At 41.3% G+C, this 18,049-nt stretch overlaps 1 protein-coding gene across 8 annotated transcripts in view; it reads left to right on the forward strand.

Moving 5' to 3' along the window:
• Nucleotides 1-9,863: 9,863 nt before the first annotated feature.
• Nucleotides 9,864-18,049, forward strand: part of LOC107223392 (ankyrin repeat domain-containing protein 50) — an 82,136-nt gene continuing 73,950 nt past the window's right edge. For all 8 annotated transcript variants that reach the window (XM_046739225.1, XM_046739228.1, XM_046739227.1 and 5 more), the window contains exon 1: nt 9,864-10,499. The gene's annotated coding sequence lies outside the window, so the exon portion shown is untranslated. The remainder of the gene's footprint in view (nt 10,500-18,049) is intronic.

Here is an 18,049-nt window from a genome sequence, read left to right on the forward strand (position 1 = left end):
TTGATAATTGATCGATCGATGTCTTTCATCTCTTCACTTGGCTCTTTACTCGATAATGACTCGAATTGATTTTTCACGCTCGGAATTTCAATATCCGAGTGTTGTAGCAAATTAAAACCTCGTCTCGTAAAATTTTCAAGCCCGATTGACTGAATGCAGTATCAATTTCCTATCGCAGAAACATGAAAAAATTTATAACAGATTTTTTACGAGGTTCAACTTAGCACAGGCATCCTGCGGAGAGAATCACTTTACCCAATTACTTCAACTACCCGCTCACGTCGAAGGCGCGTACATTATCCGTTATTGAATTTAAGGATTACCGCATCGTAACCTTCTTTTTTTCTTCTTCATTTGCGAGTCGATCGCGATACCGCTTTCAAATATTATTGCTTCGACAAAGTTTCGCATGTCTTGTACAATATATCCGTGAAAAAATGAAAAATCATCTTTCAAAAGAGAAGAAAAAAAAAAAAAAACAACAAAATAGCAACGACACCCCCAAGACAAGGGCAGTGCAATTTGTCCAAGGATCTGAAATATCTGAAAATCTGACTTCTCGCATCTCGTCGGTACCTTCTCACTCGGAGTACAAAATTGGCTCGTCTTAAAATCTAGTCTCGCAAAACGGCGAAATCTTCACTCGGAGGGTCAGACGGCTGAGTTAGCCCCGGGGCTTTGGGAGAGAGAAACAGTGAGAGATAGAGAGAGAGAGATAGAGAGAGAGGGAGAGCGTTGTAGGTCCTCCGAGAAGCGCACTATCTTGACCTGGACCAACCTCTCAACCGCAGCGTATCTCCCGCAAAATCGCCGCAGCACGCATAAACTGCATGACGTACACACGTACACGCACCTATACAATATACATTCTATATGTATAATACCGGGGTTCGTTCGTTCCCGGTCCTTCCATTGAACAGGCTATAATTTATTAACATGCATAGCTCTCGCGTCAAATATCTTCCCACAGGGTGTCATAAGACTTCGGGATAACGACTTTGGGGCCTCACTGCACGCTCCCCGATGCCTCACCGAAAGCTTACATTTGCTAAATAATGGGAATAATATATTACACTTCTTCTCCTCCTCCGTATCTAAAATTTGACCTCTGTGCTGCTATGTTTATCGAAATTCGTTATACCTGTTCGTTTCCAAATTCAAATCGAGATATCCAATCACGGAGATTCAGACTGATACTGACTTGGCACGTTTTCAAAAACGATTGGCGATGCGGTTTCGATAGTCACTCGTGCAGTGAGTGCATTCGAATCGAAGAACGGTTCAAGGAGTGGGGTTGTATTATTAATTCCGAATTAATTGGTGGCGAAACTTGAAGTAAAAAATCTGTTATATACGAAACAATAAGGTTTCGAATGGTCGCAAACCCGACGGCTTGAAATTCCAAAATGCATGATTCCGATAATTCAACTTACGATCGAGCAAAGTTCCAAAAAGTAAAATTCCCAAAAACTAAAGTTCCGACAGAGTAAAAAATCAGAAAAATCGAAAACCAGAACGAGCTGGATTCTGAAAGTAAAAATATCGAAAATCCACAACAAAGAAAGATCAAAGTGTTGAAATTTCACCAAGCCAGAAACTCGCAGAACTGAAAATCCCGGATCATTCCGAATTTCTATGATTCGGATCTTGAAACTTTCTCATTTTCGGACTTTCGGAACTTTGCACTTTGCGAACTTCGAGCTTCGGGTTTCGGACCGTTCGAAACTTTGACGTTTCGCCGGTTTGATTGATTTCCTAACTTTGAGTTTCAACGCCAAAAAATTTCAAACTCGAAATTCCAATGCCGCCCGTGGTTCAAGTCTCGAATTTGACGCGCAAGAGGAACGTAACTTCGTTGGTTTCATTCTAGCGGGATGACGAACGGTTACTCGGTAAAACATAATAATCTTCCCCCTTTTTTGTGACCAAAATTGGTGACGGCGCGCGGCGCTCGACACCGAGCCACAGGTATTATAGTCTTATACGAGTAGAAAACGGGTCGGCTGCATAGTTTATGGAGGGTTGTGTGTCAAAATAATACCTCTAAACGCAATAACGTCACCGCGCTTGTACAGGGTTAGGCCTTCGAGGTTTACACGAGTCAGTTTTGGGCGCCTCTCATGCAGGTATAACAGTCCGTAGTTTATACGTTCCCGGCAAGTCCGTATAACGCGTTATACGTATTTACAGATGCACCGTCATGTTCCAACGTAAAGTACCGACTGTACAGCTGTATGTGTAATAACAAGGAAGAATGTCGAGCAAGCTTGCTGCATTTCCGGAAAGCTTAATTTTTTTCAACCCTTATTCATTGGACGCTGCACAGTTATTCTTCGTTAGCCATTCATCATACGTACATATTTGTTACAATTTCCTTCTTTCCTTTCCTTGCTTGGATTGTTTGTTTCATTTTTCCGGCTTCGTTACAGTGATACAGTATTCTATTATTAGACCAAGTTGCAAATTTTTCGTCGTGAATTTCCTCGCATTAAACTTGCCACTATAATAACATTGCGATGGTAATAAATCATGCCCCCCCCCCCCCCCTCCCACCTCTACCATATAGCCAGTTTCTTGGTGGGTGGCGAACGCGTTTGGAACGTGCAATTTTTCACTTTACACTTACACCTCCTTCCCACCCATATACATCTATACGTATAATGTACTCGCACCATCGGAACTTGGCGCGGAAGTGTATTACACCGAGTGACGAACGAGCGTTGAACAGATTCGAGCTTACGCAAAAAGGTGAGGGGAATAAAAAAAAAAAAAACAAGAAAAAAAGAACGAATGTAACAAACGAAAATCCAGTAAACGATCTCTTTCATCGTCATACGAGTCAATTTCTTATTTCACAAATTTGACCCAGCACGGTTGAAAATTAGATTTAATTCCCATTCCGTGGAGCGAAGAAGGAAAGTTGTTCAAAATTGTGCGCGCATAGAGCTGCCGCGATGTGTGCGTGCATACGTGGATGTTGATAAGGGTGGGGTAAACCAGCCCAGCCAGCAGTTAACTGGATTTGAATTGGTTTGAAATGCGAAACAACAACTGTTTAGCGAATTTGCCGTTGCTGCTGCACCGAGTTCGCGAATACATAGCTACGTGCTTCGGCCTCTGCGCCAGCTTCACCCGCATGTGTAAAAATCAATGTGCACACTTCGCAGTTACGATTGTGTGTGCAAGGCGCGGCGGTAATTTGCGTTTCACCGTAAATGCACACGTAACACGTTATATTATAGCTGAAGAGTTTAAGGGTAATTTCCCTCGCAGAATCGTCGACGATAAGCCGGCGTACACGTACCTGTGACGGTATTCTAATCGCGATCTGTAGATCCTTCAGGATCTCTTTATCCCAGAGGGCGTGTGGGAAAATTTGCATGGCTGAAAAATATGCATATGTTAACGGGGATGCTTTTTTTTCACCGCGGTGAAATAATAATTGACAAGCGTGACCGACAAAAAATGAAATTTTATTTTCAACTCCGCATCGAGGTAAAAATAAATTAAAACGAGACGTGATCGGTGTCATCCCCCCCCGGAATTTATTCCGCCGCGCGAACTCGCCGCAATCAATTCCAGTGGTCAACGAATGAAAATACACGAGGCACGTCATTTTTTATTTGACACGCGTTAAATCGCTCATCGTATTTCCCTCTGGTTTCTAACGCGAAAGACGAAAAAAAGGTAGCGAAAATCGTGAATAGTGATAATCGCGGTATAAAATCGAAAAGTACAATGGAACCAGTCGACTCTCCGCGAGGCTACAGGAATCGGTAATTCGTCGTCAGTGAGTTAGCGTGATCGAAAACAGAGGCTGACGCAACGTGACGCGACGTAGTGAATCCGATCGGTTGGAGAACGCGAGTGAGTCATTTCGTGATGCTGTGCGATGCCCGTGACACAAGAATTCGGATACTACTGCCATACTGTAGCCTTATTAGAGAGCGAATTAAATGCAGGGAGGAAATGCGCGTAGATACCTGTAACGACTGTAACGGAGCGTCATTGTTTTCCGTGCTGTACGATGATAATTATAGACGTAGAGAGGAGACGCGGATTTACAATCTGTGTCGGAAATTGTTGCGATGCCATCGGCCGAGCCATGTAATTAGAATTATTTGCGAGCCAATTTAAGATTAAAGTCAATTAGAGGCACAAATCTTATCTCAAACCATATTTTCTCCATTACATACCTGAAGTTCATTTCATAATTTCACCTATATTTTGTTCGATTCGTTGTTTGTGTAGTACGTAAACAGCTGAACGTCGAACGAGAATTTGGAAATTGAATATCGCGCGGTTTTGAGTCTAATATAGAAGTTGGCCGCGTTCTTTTGCAGCGATTTTTATTTCCTTCTGTGAGTAGGAGTTTGAAATTTCAAAGATCCGGCTTGCGGTTTTTTTTATCTCCGTTTCTCCGCAAGTCGTTCGCGGTTTCAGCCTGCACACTCTGGAACTCTCTACCGATAGACCTCAGGAGGAGAGCCTCCTTGCAAGGTTTTAAGACGGCCTTTCGTGCGTTATTGCTTGCAGGTGGTGATGCTTAGTCCCCAATGTACGTATGCTTGTAGAGTCAGCATAATTTAATTTATTAATTTACAACTTTATCTTATATTTATTTATCTTCATTTATCTTTATTTCTATTTTCCTCGAGAGTAAGCGCGTCTTGTGCGCTCTCTCGTAAAACTTTTTATATATGTGAAACCTTATTTTCCTTCTTATTCTTTAATACTTGTATTTACTGTTTTACTGTTTACTTTTAATTTTAAGCTTCCACGATCGCCTGTAACTTTTTACTAAATTTTCTGTATCGATTTTTGCACGGTGCTCTTAGGGGACCTCAGTCCCAGAGCACGTAATAAACTGCTCTCTCTCTCTCTCTCTTTCTCTGTTTTCAGAGAAAAAATGAAGTTCTTGTGATCACAACGAAAATTAATAATTGAGATTTAACTGGAATTTCGCGTTTTGAAGTTTAGAGAATCAACTTGAATTATTTTCATTTAAATTCGAGGTGTTCGATAGGTGGAAAACAAATTAAGAACATTTAGATTTTTACGAAAATTGGTATGTACTCGAAGGTTTGTTGAGTAGCTGATGACGAATCTGAGGTCAGATTTGCGAAATTCAAAATGGCGAATCCAATATCGTGGGAAAAAAATGTAAATTCATTTGGATTTTGGTAGAAATTAATAGGCGGAAGTTTTTTGGGTCACCGATAACGAATACAAGGCCAGAATTCCAAAATTTTGAATGCCGGATCCATCATAGTGGTTTAAAATAAAAATACTGGTCATATTTTCATGTAATATAGTACCCGAGGGCTTTTAAATTGCTAATCACGTATTTGAACTCGTGGTTTGAAATTCGAATTGGATATTAATGTATTATTTTTTTCTGTGAATTCGGAACTTCAAAAAACGGGAAGTTCGAGGGCTGGCTCTTATTATATACATATATGTAAATTATATCTTATTATGCGAATTCTATCGATTGACTCATAAATTCCGTACTTGTAAAATAAGCAATTCTACGTATACAGCGGCGATGCTCCACACCGGTTAAATATAAATTTCACACTGTGTCCAGATTTTTCGAAAAGTTAGTCATCCCGCCGAAGATGACGTAATATTGAATGTACAAGGAATTATTTACTGGGTATAACAGCCGACAAATTTAGACGGATTCGAATCCCGGGAGAGATGAACTGCGGTCATTGCAGTTTCAGCGACAATCTTATCTCCTTGCTACACGCGAGTAACGTTATTGCAATATTCGTAGTGATATATTCTACTTCGGAGTATCTAGCGTGTGAATTTAAAATGAACCGGCGTTTTTCCCAGGATGCATAATCGGATGGTCACCGCATCGTGCGATATCAAAATCGTGTTAATTCATGTCGCTTTCGTCTCCTCTACTCAAATTTTTTTTAAAACTGTATCAATCTTTCATTCATTCATTCATTCGTTTGTTGTAAAACCGGCATTTTGTGCATTTCGCGATACACATATACCTATGTGCAACTACAGTGTGTAATATAATCCAGACCCGAGAGAGTACGATTAACAAAAACGTTGCGTAAGGATACATAATGTTAAATTTATGCGTATTGTACAGCATTGTGCGTGTGTATAAAGAGTAACGGGTTGTTTTAAATTCGCCCAGCTATTGTATTCGCTTGTACTCCGAGATGCAAACCTGTTCAGTGACTCACGCTGCCGATGGAAAATGTAACGTAACGTAAAGTAACGTAATTTAAACAACGTTAGGGCCGAGATTCGCGGCTTTTGCGAGCTGGGCCCTGAGTCGAATATTGGGTGAATATTTCCGAGATTTTTGGCGCGAAGTAAAAAATTCACAACACTTTTGTGATCCTTGGAGATTATTTGAATATTTTTACCGAATCTCGTTCGAATAATCCAATCTCGATGTCGACTTTCGCTCCGTAATGTAATCGTAGGAAATTTGATTCCAATTTCCCCCCCTTTTTTTGCTCATGAACTCATCAAGCGCCTTTTTCAAAAATTCTCTCCTCCGAAGACGAGACGTTAAATTTCTTCAGTTCTCGAGTGTCAAGCGCTATGCCGAAACGTGTCAAGTCATATAACTGCAGTTTCGATGAACAAATCTCACATCAGGGCGTCAAATAACGAACGAACGGAAAAAGCGAGACGTTCGTGATGCGAGACACGTCCTTGGAGGCAGCGTCGAGAATAGACCACTTCCTGTATAAGCTTTAATTTATTAACCATTCGCTGCGTGCCGTGCGCATAATCCACGCTTTCTTTACCAATGTTCGATGCTCGAGACACGATCACGTATGTATTGACTGTGAGAAGCTCGTCGTATCTCGAGCGAAATTTTCAGTCGGATGCTGCGGTGGATCTGAAATCGCGAATATAGATTAAAGACTCGTAAAGAATTCCAGCGACCCCGGCTACTTCCGCCCATCGCATCTATCGCCAATTAATAGATATGTGTGCCCAGCACATGGTGCCCTTTATAATTCAACATTCTCCGGAAACGACACATTTTAAATTACCACACGTATTTTTTTTTTTTTTTTTTGATCACGGTCAATTCGCTGCGAATCAGTAGCTGTCTAAATTTTTACAGTGTGAACGGATGTTTACGTAACGTAAGTAACTCCGGCTGGTAGTTTGATTGGACCTTCGTTGTACGTAGAAGCGGCTATATCGGAACTGCGAATATGTTTCTTTCATTTTTTTTCGATACTCGTTGCATCCGAAGTCCGAAGCTCAATATCGCGCAGAACAATAAAGATTTACAATTTTTGGTTCATACAACGATATTTTAAGAAATAAACGTTAGCATACATGCATATTTAGATGAAAATAGGTTGAAATTTTATTGTAACAAAAACGTACAACTGTTACGAATAAAAGAGACGGGTCGATTTGTAAAAATAAAAAACAAAATAAAATTGAATGTACTATTTGTGAGTGACGAATTTTCATTCAAATTACGGCATTGAACAACTTTTACACTTGACGCTTTTCGGATCGTCGAACCCTTGGTTTGTCAATCGTCATTAGCAGACGTAGTGTCGAATTTTCTGGACACATGTTACACGTATAATATATATTTTATGGCTGGACACGGGAGAGGAACATTAAAATATTATAAGCAATTCCTATATTGCATCGATGTCTAGATTGTCGGATAAACCACAGGTTTTTCTTTTCGCGGAATTTTTTCATCTTCTCGACTCTCTGACAAATTGGGCCGGATTCTTGAACGCGAAAACTGCTTTCGCGTAAAAGCTTTTCTTTTTCTCATTCTCTTCATGCCATGTCCGAACAGCTATTCTTTACGTAATCAATAAAACAAAAAAAAAAAACCAACAACAACAAAACAAATATTAAAAATGACTCTTTTTCACTTGCATTCTGTATTGATATAAACGCAATGCAAAGCTTGAAAATAAAGAACGCGTAATTGATACTTGAAAATTTCGTATATAATCATCTTCTTGAAATTTCGAAAATCAAGGGACAGAAAGTTTATAAAACTGTTTCGTACCCTCAGCATTCCCACTATAAAAAACATTTTTCTTCCTTTTCGAAAAATCTAAGAAATAATTTCTCCAGTGTGCGATTCTTGAAATATTTTTCGAGTTTCGTACAACGATATGGAGGGGAGGGAAGGGTAGATCAATTCAGACGTCTCGATCTCTCTTCTTTCCTCTAAAAATAAACAATGCGCGACAGAAAACCCGCAGCTTCTAAAAAAAAAAGAAATTAAATCAATAATGTGATAGAAGAAAAAAAATAGACAAATACGGCCACTTCCGATGTATACAGGGAAAGAATTATTCTAATTTTTTTCCACCTCTTTAGCGTCGAGATCCCGTTAAACTTCGTACGATATTCCTGTCGTGTTTCTAAATTTAGGAAAACGCTGATTAAAGTTCTTCGAACTCGAGGGATCCGTTTCTTATATTATTCGGTGTGGGACGATCCCACGACAGCCGATGGCTTGTTTGTTTCCTGTATATTTCTGATGTTTCTTTTTCATATTCCTTTCTTGATTCGTTCGTCTTCTCGTTCGGGGAACGTTTATTTCTTCAAACAAAAGACGCGGTGCTTGGATACGAAGCAACGTGGGTTGCGACAGTCCTGCGTGCGACGTATAAGAGGTGGAGAATAATTTCCTTTTTCTCTTCCTTTCTTCCTCCTTTCATACTCAAGTATATACGCCTAAAAATTCAAGCGTACATTTCGAGGGAACAACGAGGAGGGTGCCGTGCCTTTCAGCGACGAAACCCCTCGTTGCCTGCGCTCTCCGGGGGATTAAAATTTGTATAATTTTTGACCGCGCCATTCAGTCGCCGAGTCCTGCAGTGCCAGGCCAGCGTGTGGAGCTGTTCCTCTCGCAAGGGTCGAAGACGACGAATGAAAGGAAACAAGGCGAGAGCGCTGCGCCGACTGACTCGAGCGACGAGCTAGTTCTGCAGCGGTGGACTGATTTATGATTTCTGTTGTACAAAAAGAGGGCAAGGGTGTAATAACGAAAAAAAGACATCGTATCCTGATCGTTTTATCGGGGCTTGCAAGCCGTAATACTAACTGCGAGGTAGCGAGGGATACAAACAAACAATTACACGCCATCGGAGAGTGCTTTGTTTTCTCATCAGTCGTCTCAAAGAAAGCGTCTCCGATTACAGGTGCATCTGTGCATAACGTACACACGACGCGTAACACACTCGGAGAAACGAGGAGTCTCAAATTTCAGTTTTCATCGTTCTATTCCACACGCCGTCGCGATGCAGCGGCGGATACTCGAATAAATTACCCATGATGCGCGTGTGCCGGCTGCGGACGCCGGATCGGCAATAACAACCTTGCCGGCGTTAAGAAGGCGTCCGTCCCCCGTGAAGTGGTGCAGTTATCGATTCGAGGCAGTTAAACCGCGGTCTAGACGCGGAGGGCGGATTCGATTGTTTCGCAAAAGAAGCTCGGCGATAACGATCGATTCTCTTCCCGATCCATCCTCGTGTTCATGGAAATTCTCGAATCTTCCGCGGCGCTCAAGCGCTCCGAGTATCGTCGCGATCCGACAATTGAACCCCCTTCAGTCGATGCTCTCCGTCAACCCGTATATTATATTAGTCGAGCGATTCGCTCGCCATCAATCCGCGAGTGAGACGCCAGAGTTGTCAACCACGAACTACGCGTCGTACGAAAACGCCTCGCAGGTTGAGCGCCACTGCCGGCCAGCTGAGCCCCGGGCGTGTAGGCGGATGAGCGTAGAGGGGAAACTCGGTGGTGGGGGAAAGCGATCTTGCGAGGGGGAGATGGAGGGAGCAGTAAACACGCCGGCGCCTCAGTCGCGCCGCGTTCGTCGTGCGAGGAGCGTCGCCGCGCGTTCCTTGTTCGCGAAAAGTCTTCCTGGAGGACAAAAAAGGAGTCAGCTAACGATAAAAGATCTCCAGTTGTCGACACGCTATTTGCGAGGTTTGTTTTGTGTTTTTTTGTTTATCTTCGTTTCGCGTTTTCTCGATGACTACGGTGGGTGCGCGTTTTTGTTGTTAGTTCGGTATCTGTGCTGAAATATGGGTGCGTAAAATCGCATCGTGAAAAAGGTTGAAGAAACGTTTGTTATGTACCGGAGGTGCGCTTTAGACGGTTGAGATTTTCACATAAGAGTGAGATTTCTTTCGCGGACAGAATATCGACAAGGATTTATTCGCACTGTTAGCCAGGTGAACAGACTCGAGATCTGTGATGGATTTATGGTGACCGGTCAGTATCTCAAACGCCTTGTTCGAAATCGTTTGATTTTGTGTTTTAGTTGAGGCGAAAGGCTCAAGTTTGTTGTTCAGTTCGCGTTCTTTCGTTCGTTTGTTCTTTATACGTCAGTGAATGGAAGAAGAGAGGAGACGGAAGTTTTTACGACCTTCGCTTCGCTTGGAACAAAGACTCCCGGCTGGCTCGGCACCGTTTTATCGATTCAGCTCTCTCTCTATCTACGTAATGTGAGTTGTTGAACAGAATTACGCCAAGATTTCACCCTCCGGGTGCGCTCTTCTAGGTTCAATCTCCACATTCCACTCTTCCGGTGAAGCAACACGGGAGGAACTAATCGTTTCACTTCCTCGGCGTCTGTTGTTGTCATTTGCAGATCGCCCGACGCTCGCCGCGTCCAACACCCGACGATTTCGACGATACTTTCGTCCGTTGGAACAGGGCATAAAGTTACGCGAAACCCGCAAGTGCGCGTATTTGAGCACAACTGAGTTCTCTCTCTACACGCGCTTCCGCGTCTATGACCGATCGCGATGGATCGTCTAACCAATTTCGTAACCTCGCCCCTCGCCCATCAATCTCGCCGTGCACGCACGCTAGCCGAACGACGCGTGTTTCGTTGGCTACAATTTGTTGTTTCAAGGGATCAGAGGCGAGCGAACGATCGTTGGGACATTTACCTGTCCCGCGAGCCCGTCGCGATTGCATTACGACGTTGTTGCTCTCTTCTTTTTCTTGTTCTTATTTGTATTATTGTTTTTTTTTTTTTTGATAAATATTCTTATTTTCGGTCATTTGCCTTTACGCGGAAATTATGTTAATCAATTAGTTGACTTTGCATCGATTAGACGCGATCGTTTTGCCGCTGTCATCGATGTTTCAAGAGCCAACACGCAACTGTCCTCAAATACCTGAACCGATTGCGTATCAGTCGGTCTCATTCTCCGGTGTTTATCGAAAGGCGTGACTAGGCGTAGATATCCGTGTAAGATAGCGATGCAGCGAGTATTTCATCGCTGTGACTTCGTAAAAACAAAAAAAAATCGCTCAATGCTCTCTGCTCCGAGCGAAATTCACGTACGAATCGTTACAATGCGTAGCCTATAGGTACCCATACGATAACTGTATAAATTATGGGCACGTCAATTCGAGGGTCAGGGCCTGGATTCTAACACACCTATCATGTCTTTGCGTATTGTGCCTAGTCTCTATCCCGTAACGCTACTCTATTCTACATAGCCCCCCCCCCCATTCTCTCTCTCTCTCCCTGCATTTATAAAGCGTCAAACAAAGAGCCTGCACGTTTTCAGACCCGGAACGAGTTTCCCCATGCGTTACAAACGGACGAGAACGACTGCAGAGCAGGCGAGCGAACGATCGCCCATTATTTACCTTTTTTTTTCTCTTCGTTTTAGCATTTTCAGCGGTTATGTCTGTTGTGTCGTTTGGCTGTGCAAAAGTTGTAGGTGTTTGCACGCGGGAGGTTAGTCGCGGACTGTATACGAAAAGTTTACACGTAAATTAAGTACATCTATCTATGTTTCAGGAATAATTTTATTATTTCTGCAAATCATCTATAATCGATGCAAAATTTCAATACGATAATACGTATTACTGGAATTGATAATTACATTGCTCATCTATTGTAAATGATATGCAATTTTTGTGTGCGTGTAATTTAATATGATATCCGGAGAGAGAAAACAATCGAACGAAGTATATTATTATTTAATATACGACAAACTTCCTAATGTCCGAAACAGCCGAGGGGGATTGATACGATCGTTGCGTACGTATCGTGAGACCGTAGTATGCATACCTATGTCGAATCTCCATGAAATTTTAAATAACTGACAATGAAACGCGTTATCGCTATACCGTATAGTATGCACATGAGGGAAGAGGACGAGGACGTCACAACGAACCTACAGCAAGCACGTACATACATTTGTTGTATCACGTATGCATACATTATCCATAGCATGGTCGTCACCAGCAACGAGTGAAACTGCAGGTCATTGATAAGCCAGCTGCTGCCGCAGCAGTCCCACCGACACGTGCATCTAAGAACGTGCAAATTGAATAACGTATAGGCAGGCACCTAGGTGCACACACGCACTACGTGTCTCGAGTATGCGTGTATGTGTATTTCGCCTTGTGCTTGCAGGACGTACATGCATACCCAGTGCATCGCAGTGTTCCAAAAAGAATATGTAGGATACTGCTGACCCATACCCCGGGGACTCTGCTGGCCGCAAGACAGGTGGTGACGTCAATACTAACACGAGCTTGCGAGAGGCAACTACTGCTGCTTCGATTCGGTGCATGCCTTGCCTGCCTGCCTGTCTTTCTCCTTCGACTCACCTACCCTTTACCTAATACAACACACATGTACTCGTTTTGCAATTCGCTTTGTTTCTCTTTCTCCTCCTATGTACCGCGATAAGGTATACTGCACAATACTGCCGTACAGTTGTTCAATTTAAATTCACCCAACTCTCGCAGATGAAAATGGATGTACATGTGTACTACGCACTGAAGATATTCCATACTCGATCAAGCCGTCTTTACATGTATGTATGTGTATAGTTAATATCGTGTGAGTATAGATGCACATAGTCACTATCTTGCCTCTCGCATTGTTAAATCGAGAATTTATCGTTCGTCCGCGGCAAACTGCAGTCTGCGTAATAACGTACAATATTATCGTAGGTGTACGTATAGGTATACTAGATCCGCTAGATAAGTGTACGAAGATTAGGATGAGTCAAGAACAACGGGCACCAGCTGTTGTGCTCTGCCTGGAGCTATATAGGTACGGAGACTTGAGAAAAGATGAAGGCTGCGGAGAGAGACGAGGGAGATGGTGCTGACCAATTCACCAGGAATGCAGCCCACCACCGTCTATCATTCTTTTTTCAAGATTCCGCGAGTGATTCGTTTTATTTTTATTTTCTTTTTTTCTTTTCGTACAGATATCCGAGCATACGTACAACGAGATCTTCTGCAAATATCGCAAGATCGTCTGAGATCCGGTCACGAATTTACGTTATAACTATAGATATATATTGCATTGTAGGTGATTATTTATTCCTTTATTATTAATATTATTATTACATTAGTTTTCAATGATGCAGGAATTCATTTCAAACTTTCAATGTTATATTCAATTCCACAAAATTATTTTATTCTCTTCATCTACCAGAAGGCTTTGTAACGTACAGTGTATGATACGTGTTTAGGAGAAAAAAAAATAATCAACCTTATCTAACATTGTACAGCTGAAAATACAGCGAAAGTTCCCTTTTTTACACATTTCTTTTTTTTCTGCCCAATAGGGATATGAATGAAGATTCAAGATAAATAAACATTCAACCAAAATCTGGGCTATACTGTAAACAAAATCAATTTTCACGCATTGCGCTCTACGATGTAAAGCGTGAAAAGTAAAATTGATCGCGTAACGTTTATCGGTAGTAAACTGATTCGGTTCATGGAAGGACAGACCGAACACACCGGCTAGCTGCCTTTGAATAATTGATACCGAATCCCACGCGAGCCTTTTTAGAACAATTTCCTCCTACCTGAGCGTCGTCCAAGGTCTAGAAACTCTGCAGGAGTCTAGAGACCTTTATAAGCATCGCGGGGATTCCGTTGCGTGACGGCTTCGCTGTGTCTTTATTTGGAAAACACCGCAAAGTTGCGGTGCCGGATATAACGTACGGGTACGTAATAATGAGAAATGTGTGCTCAGGGGATTCTGGAAAATTCTTTTAAAAAAATATCGCCCATTTTCCGTTCGGTATTACGTTCTTCTTTTTTGTCACGTATCTTTAACTATTGCTTATTATACTCCGGCTGGGAGTAAAAATGCGGAAAGTCAAGATAACAGACGAGTTAGAATATCGAATTTTCAAAGACGCGAAAACCTGTTCAATACAGTTCGAAATGTACAAAGGTTAAATTTTTTTCATCTAATTTCAAAATATCAATCGTTGAAATCAATAATAATACAGCAAGTCCAAACATACAATTGTCACTATTCTTATTACTTTGGTACTCTAAACTCAACCTCTCTGCGCGTATCTTGACTTTGCTGTATCTCGAATTCTCACATTTCAAAATATCTCTTGAAAAAAATGTTCACGTTTTCGAAACATCGGACATTACGACCCTTCCACTTCTCAATCTTTCCACATGCTTATTGCTAGCCCCACCCTCCTTATACTCTGAATTCAGATACGGCTCTACCTACCGAGTTACGAATATGATCCGCGTACCGTTTTCAACTGCGATTGAGCAGCAGCAGCAGCAGCTAGGCGGGAAATCGAAATTGAATTTATCGATGGACGAGGAGCGAAAGAAAAGTGTGTCGCGGCTCGTTGCTGCCGCAGGCGGGTGACAGTATGACTAACCGCTTTGGGGGCATTTGAAACCCCCCGGCATCCATCCGAGGCACCCTCTTGGGAATTATACGGCGGGGGGGGGGGGATATTTGGTCCGAGAATCGATTTGATACCGCCTTACACGGGGCGATCACCTCGCCTCGTCTATCTATTTAAGGTTTTCTTTTCGTTTTTTTTTTTTTTTTCCTTCCTCCTTCTTTCACCACATCGGCCGGAAAAATTTCTCACGGACATTAGGTATTCTCCGTAGGTACGATCCTACGTAATTATCCAATTGACTCGGAGTTGTATCGGGTGTAAAGTATAGTCTTGCAGTCGGTAATTGATGCGAAATCAATCTGGTTCTATTTGTATGTACGTATAATTATAATAATAATAATTTAACTGGATACCGATCGAAGCGAGTCAAGATTTGAATTTAAAAAAAAATGTTGTGCTGTTTCTAGTATACATTATCGTGCACGTTTCATGACGTATTACGTCGTCGAAGAGAGTGTTTAAATTTGTACGAAAGTATAAATTGCAACGTTGCGTAACGGCGGATATATTTCATCCTCTTAAAATTTCGTATTCGTAGCTAACGGAATTAGGATTATACGTAGATATGTGTTTTATGTATATATGTGGAATTTCAAGTAGTTAAAAATACATTCAAGTCGTAAATTTGTTTCCATTGAAACCGTTTATGTAACGGGCATAAATGTAGGTAATATACGCGTATACAATTGTATATTATACAATTTTGAAGATAACCGTGACGTATTACATCGATTGTTCGTGGCATTGGAATAATAATACTTTTTGAATGAATATATAATAAAATGATATATATTATATATATATATACACATAGGTACTGATTCGAAGCTGGTTGCGAAGTTTCACTAATTTTACAATCCCATTTCATGCAAGACCAGTTAATTATACGTTTAGCTACAGACTTCAGAGTTGAGTCGTATGTTGACACAAGATAGATATATGATGGCTATAATGCCTGTGCATATTGAATTAACTATACGTGTTGAATTTTTCTTCCGACTATAATAACCAATAATAATTAATAGTGCGGTCCGAAAATAATTCAATCAGTTGTAATGATAAGATATGGAGACTCGAACAAGTTTTACTTTTAATGTTTTGAATGAATTTGAAATATTGATTGGATCGCTGCAGTGGGAACCTCGGAAAGTGTATAAATACCGGGACAGTGATGGTGATGCAGGGTGAAAATATAATCAGTGGCTCGGAACGGCTAGCCCGGTATAAGAGACGTCAATCCTGCGTATAAATAAATAATGTCCATTATGAAATCGATAGACATGAATAATTATTCGACGAACCAACGTGGAGATATCCGCTCGCCAACTTCCGCCGTAATAGTGCCGAGTGACTGACTGCTTGACGCTCATGGATTTGGACGAATGGAATGGTAGAAAACGCGCTTCAGATTGTTTATTTTTCATGAGGAACGTAGCCCGATTCAGGATATCGCTGAGCCTTAAGCAGAATCCTTGAAACAACGACGAGGATCGATGGTAAAGGAATGGAAGGAAAAATGGATATTTTTGTTAATAAAAGAAAAAATATGGAAGTAAAACTTGCAACGTTCTTTTCTACCGCTGGTTTTAACGTCGTAAACTAGCTGTCTATATTTGTCATTGATGTCTCTTTTATCGTGCTTTTTTTACCAGTAAACTTCGTTTCGACGATGAACAAACGACGATATTGCTTCACCCCATCTCACTGTTTCGATTAATAACGAACGTCTAATATTATCGAACATGTACAATTCACTGTTTGATTATATTTCTTCTACCGATGTATTCAATTTTTTAATAAAATCCAACGAAACTCTGCTTTGCAAAGGCTGCGGTCGAGAAAATTAAAAAACCACGATGAATTTATCGAATCGCTCAATGATTATAAATCTCTCGCGGCATGTGTGTCGCATTTGTGGTATTTTTATTTCCTACATTCTCCTGATATCGTCACGGTATTCGAACCTGGAACGCTGTAATGTTTACCTACAGCGAGAATTTTCTGTTGCACGAATGACTGACTGACCGTAGTGTTATTTACCTGCGCATTAGTATTCGAGAGCACAGGATGCATGTATGTTTGTCAATCACGCAATTGCCTCTCCCGTGTGACGTAATGCTCGTTACGCTCGAAAGCGAACTTTAATAAGAAATGTAATTGGAAACTGATACGATACTTCGCTACTGCTGAACGCGTGTGCACGCAATAATGGCAAAAGGGAAAAGTGTAATGCAATGGTGGAACTTTTCATAAAAAAAAAAAAAAAAAAAAAAAAAAGAAAAGAACAAACCGAGTCATCGAAAGGATTGGCTGGGAATATAAAATAATATTGACATTTGACGATGAAACGAAGCCTCGATGAAAAAGTTAACGGCAGATCTTAACATCGTGATCAATAATATGCTTATAATCGATTGTTCATACATTGATACGTCAAAGAACCCATGATTGTTCTGTCATTCTGTTGTAGTCACGTATCATTGCCATATGTATAATATATTCGTTCACGAGATGACCCAAGAAGGAAGGCTTGGCCGGTTGTTGGCGCCTAATCGACTCGCAAACGTTATCGTCAGTCCATCGATTTTACCGAGATTGAACTTCGCCAATTATACACACGTCGCATGTATGCGTAGGTACGCAAGTTTGCATACATTGATTCTTTAACGGATAACACGGGCTTGGCCACGTCTATATCCGCGATCCAAACGTCGTCCCGGTCAATCGAAGATCTTTTTCTTTTTCTTTTTTTTTTACTTTCGTTTCTTCTTTCATTAAACATCGTTAATATTGTGCGAATTTGAATGTATGTTTCATTGATCGCTCCGAATTAAACACGGTGTGTATATTGGACGAAATTGTTATGCAAATATAACGACTCGTTTGAGGATTGGACGGAACTCTGTAACGTCGTTTGATACCGTGCAGTAGGTAGATGCAGTGCAGGTATCTGTAACCGGATGGTGGGTACATGCGATACACTTCCCTCAGCGGTGGCCGATGTAGCTAGATTATTCAGCGAGAGAGAGATAGATAAATAGATCAATAGATAGATGGATAGAGAGTTGTATCGATGGCTGTTATGTACTCCCATTAATAAGCAGCAGCGGCAACTATCCGGTCCATTTTCAATTCCATTAAGCCAATTACGTCGCACCTTAAATCGATCGTTATCGTCGTTGCGGACATAACTCTGCACCGCTAACTTTTTGAAAATTTTTAATCCCTCTACATGTATGTACAATACGTGTGTTTTTTTTATGCAGAGTAAAATATGATTCATATTATTCTGACACATGCGCTACGTTATAGTCCAAAATTTGTGAGTCGTAGTT

This window comes from Neodiprion lecontei, chromosome 4, assembly GCF_021901455.1.
Source record: "Neodiprion lecontei isolate iyNeoLeco1 chromosome 4, iyNeoLeco1.1, whole genome shotgun sequence".
Taxonomy (NCBI): Eukaryota; Metazoa; Arthropoda; class Insecta; order Hymenoptera; family Diprionidae; genus Neodiprion; species Neodiprion lecontei.